At 25.2% G+C, this 14,423-nt stretch overlaps 1 protein-coding gene across 4 annotated transcripts in view; it reads right to left on the bottom strand.

The window, feature by feature from the left end:
* LOC132920517 (SCY1-like protein 2) overlaps nt 1-11,363 on the bottom strand; it is a 158,165-nt gene extending 146,802 nt beyond the window's left edge. Inside the window, exon 1 of one of the 4 annotated variants that reach the window (XM_060982969.1) lies at nt 11,065-11,363. The gene's annotated coding sequence lies outside the window, so the exon portion shown is untranslated. The remainder of the gene's footprint in view (nt 1-11,064) is intronic. The other 3 variants (XM_060982970.1, XM_060982973.1, XM_060982972.1) reach the window with 3 other exon arrangements.
* Between the last annotated feature and the right edge of the window lie 3,060 nt (nt 11,364-14,423).

Raw genomic sequence — 14,423 nt, 5'->3', positions numbered from 1 at the left:
CACGATGACGACAACAGTGACACTAATAAAATTGAATAACAAAATAAAAAAACTCGTGACAAAATAATTTATACACAACTAGTGATATAGGTTGAAATACTGTCTCAACACAAAATAGTTTCTCATATACAGTGGTATATTATTGAAATAAAGTTTAACACAGCCAGGTTAAACAGTGATCTACTCTAATTAATAAGCCAACATAGAAATAAACTGTTTTCTTGTTTATTTTTTATTTATATTTTTAAAATTTAACTTGAAAACTTCAATTCCTTATTGAGAAAAACCTTTATACACTTCAAATCGTCTTTCGAGAAAACTTTGGTAACCACTTTATTTGTGTTTATTTTTTAGAAGTCTTTTAGAGTTGTTTCTAAGCTTATACGTAGTACTGCTGGCAACCAAATACAGAAATAATGTTGAAAGATTAAAGGATTTTCAAAGAAAAATTTGAAGTAGAATGTTTCAAAAATTTGTGATCACAAATAATGGAACTAAATACAAGCTGATTAAATATCAAGTACGAGTAGAACATAATATGCATTTTTATATTGCTTTTTGATAATTTTCCGAAACGACATTTATAGTTAGATTATAATATTTTATATTATAAATCTTTTAAAAAAATTATCATATCAACATTGGGATAATGTGAAGTAAAATTATAATTAAAAAAAAAACATAGAATATACAATATTTCAATTAATGATTAAGATAAAACTATAACCAGACAAATAAAATCATGAAATTAACACAACTGCTTATTTATTTTTGTATTTTAACTTGTATGCCACGGAGTGCATTACTTCATACCTGATATTGTATTCAATATTATAAAATTATTGGATTCAACACATATTTTAACGTTATATCTTCAAGCATAATATCATTATTAATATAGTAAAGTTAATTAAAAAGCATATCGAGGATCAAATTTGTATTTTGGGCTTTCTCAATTACATAAATTGTAAAATAGTTAATTAAATTATTAAATAAAACATTTCACTGCGTATTAAAAATATCTAAATACTAGACTAAGTAGGTAAATTATTTTAATTAATATTGAGTTTACACTAATTAAATGCTTTCAAAATTAAAAGATCATTATTTATAAATTATTTTATTTTCTGGAATACTGATATTCAATAAATATATGATTATCTTTGTCGGTTTAAATTTACGATGGAAATGGAAAAAAAGTTCTAATCAAATGAAATATAGCATTTTAAATTCTCGAATTTATCAAAGGTATCTATTAAATATTTCCAAAGTATAGATTGACTTATATATTATGAAGGTACATCTTTGAATCGAATATTTCCTTTAAAGGTTTTTTAAGTTTACTACTACTAAAATAATTTTGTTGCTATAATCTTAAACAAACGTAAGAAAGGTAAAAAAAAAAATACAATTTTCAACATTAAGAATAAGGTTTAAATGGTTTGAACTTTCAACTACATACGACATACGTATATAATAAATTTTTTGCAACTTTAAATGAAAAATATATTTTGTGTATTAATATACACATGTTCATCACGAGTTACAATTATTAAAAAATAATTTTTACATTATTATAATTTGATAATTTGAAATATATTTAAATCATTTAATGGATTATTTCCAATAATCATGTTTATGTAATTGACATCGTTACAAGAAAAATAATGAGTATTAGATAGGTACTTACTTAGAATTTACTATTTAAAATGTAATTTTTATAGAAATTGTATTTGATGGATCGTTATTCGTAAGAAGCCTAAGTTAAAAATTGCTATAATAAAATAATATTAATTTATTGTAGAGAACGTATTAAAATAAATAAATTTTATTAATTTATTCTAAATTTTTGTTTGGCTTCTTTCTATTAGTATAGAAAATTGCAATATTTAAAAAAAAAAGATTTCTTTAAAACATAGTTTCTATATTTCATGTTTTGTACATTATATATATATATATTAAAATATATCATATGAATGATGCACAATAAAAATACTATATAAAGTAATTTTTATTACTCATAAATTGATTCAAAATAAATTTTTACCAATTGTATTCTTAATTAAAATTAATGATTTTCTTACTATTAATTAAAAACATTATCTTTAATACAAATTATTCATACTGAAATTTATTTATTTTAATGCACATTACCCTGAATATTTTATAGGTTTGAAGAGAAAAATGTTTTATGTTAACTGTAATTGACTGTTAACAAAATCTATACTTATTATCAGTTTAAATTAAATTGTTTTTAAATGTTTGTTATTTAACATTTATAAGCTAAATTATTTTCCATTTTAAATATTTTATTGACGGTCACAATTTTATTATTAATACCATTGAGTATGGTATTGTTTATTACTATATAGGTAACAGCAAGCAAACGACTAATACGATATAATACTATTTATAATCAACTTAGAATTATGTGCACTTAACATAATTAGTAATCAAAAAAAAATTTTTTTATGTTATCATATTAACATGAAATAGTATAATAACGACATTTTTATTTTTTATCTTCAATTTATTTTTTACTCTTTTTAAATAATACAAGTGTCAAATATTTTTTAATGAAGATGTTAAAATACTACGCTCATCATCAATGTTAATATTAAATAAGATTCGTCATTTTTATATTGCAGTATATATTACTGTTGAACATATTTATAAAGACCTTTGGATCGTTTAAATAATAAAGCCCCACGGCATCTAAAAAAAAATTATTTTTGTTCAAACATTATATTTACAATTATGTTGACTTTTAAAAACGTCGAATCTACATCAAAAGATTTAATATATTGTTGTATACATGATATGTCATTATAAATCTGTATATATATCATTTTATTTAGAAAACATTTATCAATTAATTATATAGGTAAAAGGAACAGATATATGTCAAAATCCCTATAGGCTAGGACAGTAGACTTTAGATAATGTTGTCTTATTTTTTTTCATCCGTGTATTACGATATATAGACATGTAGATAATACATAACTTATCTATTGTGACAATTATCATAAAAAGTACCAAAACTAACAAAAATCAACTAAATACAATAAAATAATAAAAAAAAAAATTGGGCATCATTCTGCTCTATGCTTTATTCTTATGTGTTGAATTTTTGTCGCTATATTATAGAGTATGTCAAACGATTGCAAGCAGAAACTGTCGGTTAAATATCTATATTATTAGTAAATTGAATTAATTTTTCTTAACAAAATACATTATAATATTATTAATTATTATAATAGTATTTATTTATATCATAATATATAAAATGTATTATTATTAACTTTTGAGTTAATATAGTCTTACCATAAACGGTATGAATAGGTTCAGGGTATAAATATGCAAAAGGTTAAAAATAATGTAAATATTTTATGAAAAATTAATTAATATGCCTAAAAGTTTCAAGTAACCACAATATATATTTTTAAATTACAAAAAGAAAAAAATGAAATCATTATTGTTTCAATAAAATATACCCAGTTTCTTCAAAATTAGTACTTTTCTATCTATAAAAAAAAAAATATGCATATAATATAATTTTATTTGAATATTTAGATTTTTAGTTAATGATAAATATTTATGAGAAACATTATACTAAATTTACAAGCCTAGGCTGTTAAAATTGAAAATTGAATATTTAAAAAACCCATTCTCATTTTTAAATAAACGTTTAGATATTGTTATTAATTAAAAAATTACTGAAGTTTAAACCATACATTCGTTTTTATAATTTAAAATAGAATATTTTTAATATTTGTATTAGGTAACTAAATTTGAATTCCAACTAAGCATTAGTAGTTATTAAAGTATTATTAATACTAAATAAAATCTTACGATTAATACATTTAATTTAAATATCAATTTTAACAATAACTACGGAATAAAAACAATTATTTACATACATTGAACATTTATTAAAATAGCATAGGCAAATAATAACAATATTATATTAAATAGCTGGATAGAAACTAGTTGGGATTAATTTAAAATTGTATTTGAAATTAATTTTTAAAACATAATTTTTAAATAAAGAATAATATGTATGTAAAAAGGTAAAATATACGTGTTGGTAAAAAACTATTTAAAGTTTATAATTAGAATCACTTGATGATAATGTATACCAATATTTATTATGAATGCATATTTATTTTTCAGAAATTTAACTTACCCAAATTTTGTGCTCTTAGGGCGAATTTTTGAACGTTCTACTAATATTATTTATATTTTTCAGAATTTTAGGGTCTTCAAATATGATTCAACTACAGTTTTTACCTTTTAGACTATCCTTAAAGTTTTTGACGCCATGGGGCAAAAAATTACTAAACCACGAAATTGGCATGTAACACTTTTGTTAGCCTAAAGTAAAAAAAAGGAGAAAAAAAATCAAAATGTAATAAACGAAAGAAACAATTTATATTTTAATTTCGTTTCTGGCAAAAAAAAAAAAACTGAACATATTGAATAATTTAATGCGAATGAACTTACTGTATTAATAATCTCATTTTAGAGTATAATCACACAATACTTTTAAATATGTATAGTATCGATTAATTGACAAAACATAATGTATATAACAAATTAATTAAAACGTTTAGTTATAATAATAATACCTATTTCGAATACTTTAAATTTTAATTATTGAACCTTTGGATTTATTTTTTTCTGCCAATCCTTTAATATTACTATTCACGGTCGTCACGTTGTTCTACCGTGTTTTATGTAATACCATATATTATTATCCTTTTCTCTACGTGCGTCACGTAATTAATGAACGCTCTGCATAATATGACCTTTTAGTACCTATGTGATTGCAAATACTTTCATGTCCATAATATATGTACACACATTCACGTTTTCATTTAAACATTTTAATAGCCAAAATAGAAATTTTACATTAATAATATTATGTTCTACTATACGTAAATGCACTTTTGGACGATTTGTCTATAAATCAATCATAGGTACTAGCTGAATTACCCATCGCTGCCGGGTTACACTAAACAAATACAATTATTGAATATATATAATTATAAAAACAATATGTATAATATATCGTTATAATAATGTGTCATTAATGTTTAGGAAAAACATAAAATGGAAAGTAATTTAATTTCATAAGTTTTCATAACATTTACAGAAAAAAGCAAGACACTTTTATACGGAAATACTGCGAATGTTTCACCCAAAACAAACAAATGAAAATTTCAATGAATTTCTGCAATATTATTATGAAATTCCTTAATAAGCTATATAATTCAGTGTATATTTTTTCTTGTTTTGTATTATTTGTATTTTTAATTTTTCAAAAGATCCAACTTTGGATATGGCAACATAAAATTGATAATGACTAAATACATGTTAGCGTAAATACAATCATACCTTTATAGAATGTGTAGCAAAAGCTATTCTTATCGGAAATTGACGTCTAGTAATAATTCGATAACGCAGTAGTAGAGATAGAATATCGTGTATGTACACAATGTATATAGTTATGCCAGACAGTAACGCACGTCACCGCCGACGACGACGCAGCAGTACTTAAGTAGACGTATATATTATGAGTAGTGGATATTGTAAAAATGCATGTACGCTCGGAAATCAATGCGTATCGCTACACGAAAAACTATTTAATTGATACATTTTCGGACTTTTCCCATTAAATAGCTCATCTGCTCTCTGAAAACTTGCGTTTGAAAAAAAAATAGATCAAGTCGGTTCGTCTAGTAAAACTTCAGATATATAGCTATCCACTGAAATCATCTCACGTTTTAATAATATATAAAGATAAAAGTAATATTTTTATATTCTAGTAAATATTGAAATATTATAGTCCTAATGTAAAATCCCTTAAAAGTATACCCAATTTTATATGCATTTTTTGATACAAAAAAAATGTCTTTAAAATTTATAAATATTATATTATCAACAATTTTTAATGTATAAATAACAATAAAATAAATGTACAGTCATTAATTTTCATAAAATCCTATATACTATAATACAGACATAACTGCAAGGAACATGGGTATAATTCACTGAATCTAAAAAAAAAATACTATCGACAATTATTATAATATTTTATTTTACTTAATCTTTAATATGATAATAACAAAACTTGCAAGAGATAATAATTACTTTAAGGAATTATGAGGTAAAGTCCATCTCATTCATATCTACCAACGATTGTCATGTGGCATATGGAAAGTACCCGTAATATTCAACCAACGGCAAGTATGATTTATTTCATTAAGTAGCCAGGTCATTTTTTCAATTTAATCATCGTATATTTGTTGAGAGTAGTCAATTTGAAATTCTATACATTGTGATATGCATTTGTACAAACTTTAACTATTGGTTAATTTTGAGTTTATTCCTATGATCTGAGTATATGCATAATGATTACCAATAGTATACATTCAACTAAGAAATGTGCAATTCATTATGTTGAAATTGTATGCACAACAATAAAAATAATTCACAAGGAAATGCGTTCTATGCACACATGCAAGTAATTATCAGTAAAGAACATTTTAATTGTTATGGCACTACTCACACGACACCTAACCTGAATTGTTAAGCATTATCAGTGGAATACAATTAAGTGTATTATTATTTACGTTTATATTAAACGATAATATTAATATTAACTCAAAAAACACATAACCATAACTAAATATAATATAATCGATAGCTTCTGTTTTTTAAATTAATGCTTACATATTAAACAAGATATTATACAAGTTGAGTATGAAATGAAATACGAATTAGCATTTGTAGTTTATTGTATATTTACCTACGATTATAATCCCATAATAAATAAACAATAGCCAGTTACATAAATGTACAATAACAAATATTACAACCATCGGACATTTTATATCAAAGTTTTATCGTGTTTGGCTATCATAAATTGTGTACAAATATTATGTACATTTTGTAAAAAATAATATGTTTTTCGTTTTATTAACATCAATAATTCTGTTGTATTTAATATTCAGCAATTTTATTTTTAACTTTCTTTAAATTTTAAGGTAATATTTTTTTAATATGTTATCTGGGGTTGAAATTCGTTTTTTTTGTGATCAAAAATTAAAATGTTTATTTATATATATATTATGTATAATAATATTACACGATATAAATAAATATTAAAATTTTGAATTTTAAAAATTTTAAAAATTATAAATTAATAAGCCAACTGCATTTCCCTCCCACTAAATATAATAATATGATTTTTATTTTAAAATTCAAATAAACCATTGCGAGTATTTACAATTATTAGTTAGTATAAATAAATTATATAAAAATACGTAATTATTAAATAAATTACTATCAGCAAATTGACAATATTAACTAAAATATAATTTGACGAATTTGAGAATCATAATTCAAATGTTGCGGCTACAAGACAACTCAAAATGAACGAGGTATTACGCCTGATAAAATATAGTTAAACCTTATTAATGGACAAATAGCTTTATCATTCTATTCACAATGTGAGAGGCATATAATTCAGTACATCAGATAGGTCATTATGGAATTGCAAAATCATCCTTAATAATTAATATAACTTACACGAGCTGAATTACAAAATTCCTAAAAAAATATATAGTACTTACACAAAATACTCCAATATTATATTACCCCTTTTTAATAATTAGTACGCCAATACATAACCATACAGATTGAATAAATTATCTTACTCGCAAGCCGCAGATTGGCTGCTCGTGGTCTATAATCTATAACTTATACCTATTTCATTAATAAAATCAACAATCTACATAATCTGAGACAATCCATACCATATTTATATAAGGTCAAGAGACTACTGTACATGAAATACGCATAGTCCTTTCATTAATTTCTAATAGTTTATGAAACTAGATTTAAATTCCATTCTCATATAATATTTAAAATATTAACAATACACTCAGTATCACTAAAAATCACCTATATAGTCTCTACTATCACCATACAATTCAAAGATTTATCTTCATTTTGCTACTACAGGAAGTAAGTTACGACTTATAATGGGTGTCAATTCACGCAGCATACACAAATAATGCACTATTGTTTTTCCATCAGTATGAAAATAAAAACGTCTAAGTATACTTACAAAATGCATTCGAAGGAAATAATATAATATCATCTCTATTTAATTTATTAAAATTGACAAATGTGATAAACGTGGTGACGTTATCAGTGTTTTATCAACAATGCACTACATAAACATCATCTTGCCTTATTGAAAATAATATAATTTTAGAGGTATCTTGTATAGGTAATCAATAGTTACTAATCATTATAATACTTATATACGCGTCGTGTATTTCTAACTATGTAAATGTAATATGTTCTTATTTTTACACATATTTTAGTGTTGTTTACGAAAATATTATGTTTAGCCAAACAGTAATGTGGTTTTATATATATATACTATATAATCGTATAATACGATTTAATATTAAGAAACAGAATTTTTTTTATGATAATTTTGACGCCATTTAAGATTTCATTCATTATAAATGAAAATTTATTTAAACGGTCGATCAGTTTATTGCATTATTGGTATACATTTGACTAAAATAAACTATTATCATAACGATAAAACGATTCTTTACAAAATTAAAGTGTTTATACAAAAGACGGCCAGAGTTATGCATATTTATAAATAACATTTTTTTTTATATTTATACAGAAAAAATTTGAAAAAAAAATTATTATTTGCATACATTTTAAACGAGTGTAATAATTCTACTATACAAATCTAAAATATGATAGAATTATTAAAATGTTATCGATATAATATTTGTTATTAAAAAATGGGTAACTGCAATAATTTAACAAAAAATTAATAAAATATGGTATATTGTAGTATATACGTATTATATAATGTATGTTTTAAACGTATGTACGTATTATTGTCATTATAAATATTATAATATCGTATACAATAATAAATACCATACGACTTTAAGATATAATCTTTTAAGTACCTACTGGCCTACTACCTATATAATATAAAATAAATATATGTGCTATACCTATAAGTATTATTGATACACTATATTTTTGTATGTATCGTATAGGTTAAAAATTAGAGGTTATAGATTAAATAACATAATAGGTAGATGCTCAATTCCGATGTAATCATTTATTGCTCATTATTTTAATTTTGATTCGACTCACTACTGGTACGTAAGAGACGAGGAGATACTTATCGATATCTCTCACCTTATTTAGCTAAAATGCTTCACTACTTCACTAGTGAGCTAAATCTAAATAAAAATAACAAACAATAAATTATTTCATTAACGTTGAACAAAAATCTCACCAAAAAGGTTCGTAACTCATAGACATACTACTATTTTAGTATAATAGTATACAACTACCACAAGATACATGCAGCATGGTGTATAATAATGGATTTTTTTCTATAGCCTCTCTATATGTATACCTACATTGTGTAGTTAAAATAAATAAAATGTTTTACGTACATATTAGCACAATATGCACATGACTAAACCTGAACAAAAAAAAAAAAAAAAACAAACCACACCAAAAAATGTCCATCAAACATTTATTTCTTGCGAACCTGTTATACGCGTAAAATCATAGTATTTATTAAAGTTATTCCTCTTAACAATGGTGTATAAGAACGTGTTGTTCATATTAATCTAGCTAATTGGCCTATTATTAAGAAGTAAAAATTATTAGGAAGTATTTTTAAAGTAAAAATAACATTGTTTGATCTTTGATATCGGTTTTAATGCGTGAATGCGTCGCCATATTATATTTAAAGAGATATGTTTTATAATATAATATCAACTATTACGATAAATCGTGAATTTAATAAAATAGATTACGTTAATTTTATTTCTGTAGATTTCTGCATAAAGAAAATAATAAGATTCAATTTTATTCTGTTACGATAGCTAATACAATATTTATACATTTATACTTGCTATTTCAATATACATAATAATATATACATAATTTATATTTGTATATCACTACTTAGAGGAAACACAACCTATCTCAATTATTGCAACTTCACAGGGGACTAATAAAATAAATTAGTGTACAATTTATTGGGTCTCTTATAACTAAATTTAAATTGAAAAAAAATATTTACCAAAATGTAAAATTAATTGTATTGTCTCTAAAGTGACGAATGACAATAAATACTATTAGTAACTTACCAAACACAAGTGTAAATAATTTGGAAAACAAGATTTTTTCAATAATTTAACATTCAGTATGTCAATATAATGTCTGGTTTAAAACTAAAGAATAGTTTACATAACATATAGATACATTTTAATTGTATAGCTCATCACAAGTATGACTTACAACTGTTACAAGGGATCCATTTACGTTTGTAAATACTTTTGGTAAATTGTCAAACAATCGAATCGATAATATAAAAAGACAATGAGCTTAATTCCCTCCTCTCCAGCACTCAAAAAAAGTGTCAATTTGCGATTAAAAAATATATATTTATACTTGTGAAAAACATTTTATACACACGTTCCATTTGAAATAAATAGGTATTATAGCGGAACTTCCAATTTACGGTCACCGAAGTGACCGCTATTTAGAGGTGGTCGTCCTATAGAGGTGGCAATATATGACATAACACTTGATGGGCCCAAGGAAAACTACTATTACATAGAGGTGACCATGTGTAAAAGGTGATCGTTGATGGAAGCTTCAGTGTTTTTAAAAATTGCATAAACTTATGTGTAGAAACAATGTGCACATGTCTGTTGCAAAAATATTACGGATTCTAATCGTACCGTATAATATGTTTATTTAAAAGCATTATTTTGTTATACATAATATATTTGAATATTTTTGTCGGTGAACTAGTAAAATGTGTTTCATAATAATTTAGATTTCCCATACACGATTTACAAACATAATGTACAAAACACAATTACTCGATGTGAAACAGTCGGAGGATAATGACAACGGCCGCGATAGATTACTACGTGAATACGTTTAATATAATATAGCGTATATAATACTTGTTGGACCACTCACCTGTTGCCGGGCCGAGCAGAGAGCGTGACGAACGGTACGAACGAGAGCAAGCACGCTCGCTGTTGACGGTTAAGTACGAGAATGCGACGAGATCGGCGAAAGTACAAGCGGGCTAGCGACTGACGGAGAGAGAGCGAACCAATGATCGACAGACCCTGTAAATCAGCGGCGGGATGGGAGGATATGGGGGTTAAACGATCTAGAGACCGGTCGAAAGGGCACAGTCGAAGGGGACGCGCGACGGTGTTCCCGTTCCGGTGTTCAACCGGTGACTGACTGGCGACTGCTATGCGGCGTGAACACCACGGTTCAAGGGCTGGCTGGTTGGCTGGCGGGCGGGACTATTGGCTGGCTGACGGCCGTTGCGCGCGCCTAATTCAGAGCACCAACAACAAGTTGACCTGTGGCGCTGGTCGTGGCGCCGGGCGAAAGTCCTTCGTCGGATTTTTGTATTTCATCCCTTTGCTACTCTACACTCTCCGGTTAGACTCCCGTCTCTTCCCAACACCACCACCGCCGTCGACATCCTCCGTTCTTCTACAAACTCACCTCCTTCTTCCTTCTCTGTGGTTCGCCATCACCCACCTATCGTGCACACGTTCCTTTTTATATACATATATATATATACACACAATGCGTACCGTCGTAGAGCTATCCTCTCTCTCACACTCTTTTCCCGTCATCGTTCACCTGGCCGAGAGAGACACGTTAATCAATATACGATCCTACCCACACTTCCGTCCCTATGTCGTCTTACTGCGGTCCCGTAACAATCGAAAACTACCTTTATTATTGTTATTATTATAATTTTATTTTTATTTTTATTTTTCCTTTCCCGCTTCCCGGACAGTTTGTATTACGACGAGACATTATATTTTTCCCGTACCAGATTTGCACGACTTTTAAATATTATTTTATTATTTTTGTTATCGTCGAAAATGATTATAACACTCTTGAGTATTTATCACGATCGTTATAAATTAATAAATTAATATCACACATTTGAGATTTCCGGCATTTTGATGCACGAATGTTAACGCTCGGCTTAAATGTTTATTGTATACCTTTTTTTATATAATATTTACCTGTTGAAGGTATTTGTCGAATAATGGAGGTATGATGGCCAACGACTGAATTAATTAGCTAATTTCACCGGCAGATGATAATAATTATTCTATATTAATATATTCTATTGTAACCAATAATTGTATCTAAAGCTGCGTTAGTAATGCAGAAAAACGGGGTGACTATATTATACATATATAAATTACTAATTATAAATCCATATTATAATTTTGTTATAGCATATACATCCTTATACGGAAAATATTATAAATGTTTACATCATGTTATTATTTTATAATATTTTATTTGAATCTATGAAGAATACACAATTAACTGAGGTATTTTTGTGGGAATTACTTATCTTTAAAAACATTTAAGTCTTCTGTGATTGTAAAAAGTAATCAAATGTATTAAAATAAATGACTAAGTATTTAATAATGAAACAGACGAGTAAAAAAAAAAATACATATATATTCCATTTTGTATATAATTGTTTAGGTATGTAAAATAATGTTTCCTATGAAATAAACTCGATAATGCTTTATTGCTGCTACTTTTAAAGCTACATAATAAAGTATTGGTTTATTTAGACGATAATATGTTAATTACATCTAAGATAAAATTAAAATATTAAGATATTGATAGTATATAATTTACTAGAATTAAACCAATGTATTAATTAATATTTAATTCATAACATAGTTAAATATTTCACTCATTTAAACTACAAATGCATAAAAAAAAAATGCTATCTAGTATTTTTAATATTTTTATACAGGTATTAGAATAATTTTTGTGGAATTTTCAATTTTTTATCCAACGAATAATTTTTATTGGTATTTATAATGAAAATAAAAAATTTCAAACGCTAAATATTTTGAAAATTATACCATGCATAAAAAATAATAACATACATTTTTGGTTATAATTTTTATAATTTTCGGTTATTCTATTGAATATACATTTGGTAAATTACAATAAAATAACAAAAATCATTTGAGGAAAAATAATAAATTATGCTTTAATGTACATGGTTTTATAAATCATATTTATTAAATTACATTTAATTATCATATAAATGTAACATAAACCTAAACATACATAATAATATATATTAAATTATAAGACTTTTACATTTTTCCTTTATATATTTTGTTAACTTTTACTTATTTTAAAACAAAATCTCATGAAAAATTCTAAAACAACATGCAAAGACGGCTTAATTTACCCCCATCATGTATATTATACGTGTATCCCAATATACAAAAACTATTTATATTTAAATTAAAAATATTGATGTTAAAATTATTAAATTATCGTTAGTTTAAATTTACCATACGTCCACGATGAGAATTATGAGCGTGTCGGAGCACTGTTTGTTTTCTCTCTATGGATCATGCACAAAATAGACAAAAAGCATTTACGCAGAATCATTTTTTTTTATGTTTTTGAATAGTCTTAGAGTAAAAATGACCCATTAAAAAAATAATAGAAAATAAAAACGTTGATTATGTATAACATATCGATTTGTCTAAATATTGTCTCAGAACAATTTAAACATCATTTAAATTTACAAATTTCCTTTTTTTTTCATTTTGAAAGTCCAATACAAAATCAAATAACAATAAAATATAAAACCAATATGTTATTCCCTCAAAAATATATATTCTCTATAATTTTTGTAATAATAGTGATTTTACTCTAAGATTAGTCAAAAGTCAAGAAATACGTTTTTAGGTGAAAGCATTTTATCTATATTGCGTGTGGGTCTGAGAGAGAAAACCAATATTGTGCTGACATTCTCTTAACAAAAACTTAATTACATTATAATATTATCGCACAAAAATATTTATAACAAAACATATATTGTACATTATCCTATTGAATTATTAACACTTATATAAATAATCATTTCCGAAAAAAACGATGCATCATATTCTGCAATGGAATATTCACAGAATTTGTCCACTGAATTAGTAGCAGACATATCTGAAAATTAAATTTGGAATATATTTTCTGATTAAATTTCATCCATTTTTTTTACAAAACTAAGTTCTAGTACTCGATTTTATGCATATTACAAAAATGTTTACCGAAAACCTGGCAATATTAATTTAATACTCAGTTCATACAATTCAGGAGTTACTTCCCCATTAACTAGTCTTAAATCAGATTCACATCAATCTAAATGATATGTTTATATGTCGTTTTATTTATTTAATGTAAGCATAAATTATATCAGACTTTAGTTATTATTATATGAACATTGAACAGTCACGTTGTATTTCACAGTT

The sequence above is a fragment of the Rhopalosiphum padi genome, chromosome 2, assembly GCF_020882245.1.
Source record: "Rhopalosiphum padi isolate XX-2018 chromosome 2, ASM2088224v1, whole genome shotgun sequence".
Taxonomy (NCBI): domain Eukaryota; kingdom Metazoa; phylum Arthropoda; class Insecta; order Hemiptera; family Aphididae; genus Rhopalosiphum; species Rhopalosiphum padi.
The sequence above is the reverse complement of the archived record's forward strand: the minus strand, read 5'-3'. Positions and strand labels throughout refer to the sequence as shown.